The sequence below is a fragment of the Fulmarus glacialis genome, unplaced genomic scaffold (genome assembly GCF_000690835.1).
Source record: "Fulmarus glacialis isolate BGI_N327 unplaced genomic scaffold, ASM69083v1 scaffold7483, whole genome shotgun sequence".
Taxonomy (NCBI): Eukaryota; Metazoa; Chordata; class Aves; order Procellariiformes; family Procellariidae; genus Fulmarus; species Fulmarus glacialis.
Genome location: NW_009203517.1, coordinates 1 through 3907, shown reverse-complemented (window position 1 = coordinate 3907; position 3907 = coordinate 1).

Genomic DNA, 3907 nt, shown 5'->3' with positions numbered 1-3907 from the left:
GCCTTTAGCATCTCTTCATGGTCCCTGAGTTTGTCTTTGAACCTACTGATACAGTGTGCCCCCAACAGCTGCCTGTGGAAAGTTTCAGAGGTTACATGTGAATAACCTCCCCCACCTCCAAACTGAAGCCCCAGCCTCTGTTAGTGTCTTCTTAAAAGGCAGGTGCTTATTCCCTTGATTTTTGCTAAACCTTCTCCAACTCTACTATGTCCTTTCTTGAGATGCAGTGAACAGGACTGTACACAGTACTTAAGATGGTTGTGGTTGTGCAAAGTCTTTATTAGGGCCAAAAATCTTGTTCCTTCATGATGATTCCCCACATTTTGTTGGCTAAATGTGCTGCAGCCAGCGAAAGCCAGTTTCAGAGAACTGTCAGTGATGACTCCAAGATCCCTCTTGAGTTATAGCTGCAGGTTCCAAGTTTAGCATCATGTACATGTGGATTAGATTATTTTCCCCGTAGAAGCATAACATATATTTATCTACCCTGAAGCTCATCTATCCCCACTCCCACCACACAGACACACAGTTTTACAAGGTCCTTGCCATCAGGCTGGCATTTTGCTACTGGAAAGATTCTCATTACCTCCACAATTTTGGAGGTTTCAGTGTTCCTTTTCTGGGGAATCTGAAGACATTGGAAAAAACTGATCTCAGCACTGGTTCTTAGGTGAGCCCTTCAGTAGTCCATCCTAAGAAGTCACCAGCAAGCTAACCCTTTGCTTTCTATCCTTTAAATCCACAGAAGGAGCTTTCCTTCAAGGCAGCTCAGCATCTTTAAACAACTTCAATGTGGAACCTTGTAAAAGACTTTTTGAAAATCCAAGTGTATGAGGCTGGCTGGATCTCCTTTATCCACGTGCTTATTGACACCCCCACAGAGGTTCAGCTGGAGCAGAGGTTTTCCTTTACAGTAGCCACACTGTTTCCCAGCTGGTTGCGTTCATCCTGTGCTCTGAGATCCTATTTTCTAAAACAGAGTCCCTCTTACCAGGGGTGGGACGGAGGCTCACGAGTCTGCAGTTCCCAGAACCTCCTCTGGGCTGTATTTGCAGATGGGACTTAGCCTGGCCGACCGTGTGCATGCTGGTGCAGCGTTGCAGCATTGCTGGCCAAGTTATGGGATATGTTGCACAGCCACATTCCCACCGGACTCCCAGGTGAACATCAGCTAGTCCTGGTGACTTGTTAACATTAACTTCTTCATTTCATCTAATGCTCACTGTTGGTTTACCTTATATCAAGCTAGCTTCTCTGACCTATCTGCTACACAGAGTGGGTTGGGAGCAGGCATCTCCCCACATCTTCATCAGCAAAAAGAAAAGCAAAGAATTAACTGAGCTTCTCTGCCATGACTTCTTCATTCCTGAATGTCCTTTTCACACCTTAGTCATCCAGCCATCTCACAATTCCTAGTGCTTCCTGCCTTTGAGTATTTACATAGCTTTTTTGCCATCAGCATAAGCATCCATTCCAAGGTGCTCCTCAAGTCCTTTTTTAGCCCTCTTAATTTCCTGTTTACATTTGACCTGACTTGTTTTATGGCCATTCTTGTCCTCATTTAAGCATTTCCATTTTTAAGTGTTGACTTCCCCCCCTCCAATGGTAACCTGCCTGACTTTTCTATTGAGTCTTTCATTTTTTCTATTTCCTATTTTCTATTTTCTACTTCTGCCCAGGGTTTTTACAGTTCTCTTTTTCACTTGTGCTATACCATTTACTTGGGTTTCTGATATAGCATCTTTGAACAGTCTCCAGGCTCCTGGAAGGCATTTGAATTGGTCTTTATATGTTTGATGAATTCCCTCATTTCTACATAGCTCTCTTATTTATATAGCTATTATCGAATAGCTATGGCTTGACTCTATTTGGCTTGTTCTTTCCCACTGTAGGGTTAAACCTAGTAGCATTATGGGTACTACTACTACTAGGTCCCACACCCCTTGGGGAGTCTAGGAAGAAGTCCTTAAAAGTGCTTCCTGAAACTATTTATTCTATGTCTCATCCTGATGATGCATTTATTCACTCTGTATAGAGGTAGCTTAAGACTTCTACAGTCACCAGTCATAAATTCTCAGGTTTTCTGATCTGAGATAGCATTTCCTAAACGTTATCATCAGCCTGATCAAGGTGTTAGTACCATCACAGTATTTCAACCCACAAGCATTCTACAATGAGTCTCTTTCCTGTGATACATTTATTCTATTACAATTCATATAGTCCTTCAGGTACAGTGTCACTCCCCCATCTGTATGGCCCACCCTATCATTCCTGTAAAGTGGGTAGCTGGCGGAGCTACTATTGATTATCTTCCTCCCACTGCATGCCCAAGGTGCTGGTTTGATCAGGATTGCCATTTGATGCCAAGTGTTCTGGCTCCCTTGTGCCATTTTTAGACTTCTAGTGTTGGTATAAATGCACTTGCGAGTACTGCCCTTGCTCTGTCACTCAGTATTGGCATTGTAGGCAGCTTGATTTTTTCTGTTCATTGTGATTGTGCTATTTATTTCCCTTCTGGCCTTTTCAGAGGCCCAGTGGGTATTAGCCACGTCCCTTCTGAGGAGTGTGCCAGCTGCAAAAAGAGAATTTTCCATGCCTGTCAGCTCCCTCAGCCCTGGTTTCCTGCACTGGCAAACTGGACTTGTTTCTGTTAAGGTATAGCCCATCCGACCTTTACAGGTTACTCCTGTCTCCTGGGCTTAAGAGGCACAAATCCCTCCTTTCTAACCCAAGACTGCTCCATGCACTGGCACTCAGGACCTCTACCTGCCCCCAGGGTTTCTCCCAGGAAACTGGAAGTATTCAGAAAAAGTCAGGATAGAGGTCTTGGACTTCAGTCTCATTCTTAACAGCCAGACCTTACCCTACAGCTTACCTTCCTACCCTTCCCTACCATTTAGTACCAGCATACCTACACACCTGCGGGCTCATTCTTGCACCCTTAAGTACCCTTCCTAGGCATCAAGCTTATTACCTTGGTGCCTAGCAAGCAAGTCGCCACGCTGTCCTCTCGGCTGCCACAAGCCCAGCTGTTTGTTTCCAGTAATAAACCTACTACCACCACCACCTTCTTCCTGTCCTTGAAGGTCCTCTTTCCCAATGGATTGTATTCGGTGCAAGAGGACACTGATATGAGCTGAAAGGCAAATCTCATCAAAGACAGTAGATCTCTCCTTACACCAGGATGCCTGTCTTCCTGGAGAAATTGCTTAAAAGCCTGACCAGACCAAAGGTGCACAGGTGACCGGTGAGAGAGCATCTGTATCCATGCTACGATTAACAACCAACCAGTATAAACCACCCATGATCAACAGAGTTGACTCTCTTCAAGTAATGGCTTCTATATAGGCTTTTCTATTCATATGGATACACGATGGTGGTTCTCTCCAGTGTTCAGTGTTCCTAATGTGTGCTGCTCAACAGCACATGGGGTCTCCCCCAGAGGTGGCTGCATTTCACTGACACAGAACATACAACGTGCCATTTGACTGGTCTTTTATTAAATGCTCTTCCTGTGACCATTGTTCTCGATATACTGCCATTGCAGAGCAGTCTTTTTTTAAACGCAACTAGAGATTTTATGGAAGTTATCCTGGCAAATAAAACAAGAAATAATAGTAAATGGGCTTCACAGTCAGACTGTGCAATGAAAAGATGTTCTTGCACTTTTTAAGTGTTTTAATGGTATGGACCCTTTTTTTCCTTGCTTGAAAGGATTCCGATTTCTCATCTGACAGCAAAGCAATGTTTGATCCTCTCTGTGCATTCATCACCATGGTACCAAAGTGCCTTACAGGGAAATAAGGCAGGCAGTTGGCAGTCTTTTCCCTGAGACTTCCAATAGGAGAAGTGGCCCTTGCAGGATTATGATAGCCTGCCCATGTCAACCTATTATTATTATTATTAT